This window comes from Penaeus monodon, chromosome 30 (assembly GCF_015228065.2).
Source record: "Penaeus monodon isolate SGIC_2016 chromosome 30, NSTDA_Pmon_1, whole genome shotgun sequence".
Lineage (NCBI taxonomy): Eukaryota > Metazoa > Arthropoda > Malacostraca > Decapoda > Penaeidae > Penaeus > Penaeus monodon.
This window is the reverse complement of record NC_051415.1, coordinates 38,430,641-38,431,170: the sequence shown is the minus strand read 5'-3', so window position 1 is coordinate 38,431,170 and position 530 is coordinate 38,430,641.

Here is a 530-nt window from a genome sequence, read left to right as displayed (position 1 = left end):
AATGTGGTGTGGCCTGTGGTCTCCGCCTGGGTATAAGGGTTAAAATAAAAAGATTTTTCAGGGTAGGATTTTTTCCCCTCACCAAATATGTTAAAAACCTTTTTGGGTAATCGGCATTTTTTTTGGGCCGGACCTCCAATTTTTAAATCCTACAAATGTTTTAAAAAAAAAAAGGAAAAGACTAAAAAATTGTGTGTGGGTGTTTTATATATAATAATTTTATAAAATTTAATTAAATTTTATTCAAAAAAAATTTTTAAAATTAAAATTTTATTTTAAATTATTTTTTTTTAAATTTTATTTATTTTTAATTTTTTTTTTTTAAATTTTTTTTAAAATTTTTTTTTGTTTCATTATGAATTTTTAAAATAAAAAAATTTATTTAATTTTTTTTTATTAAAATTTTAAAATTTTTAAAAAAATTAAAAAATTTTTTTAATTTATCAAAATTTAATTTAAAATTAAAAGTATGGGCCCCCCGCCCCAAAAAAATGTTCCTAAAACCAAACTTTCCCCGGAAAGGGGGGCCC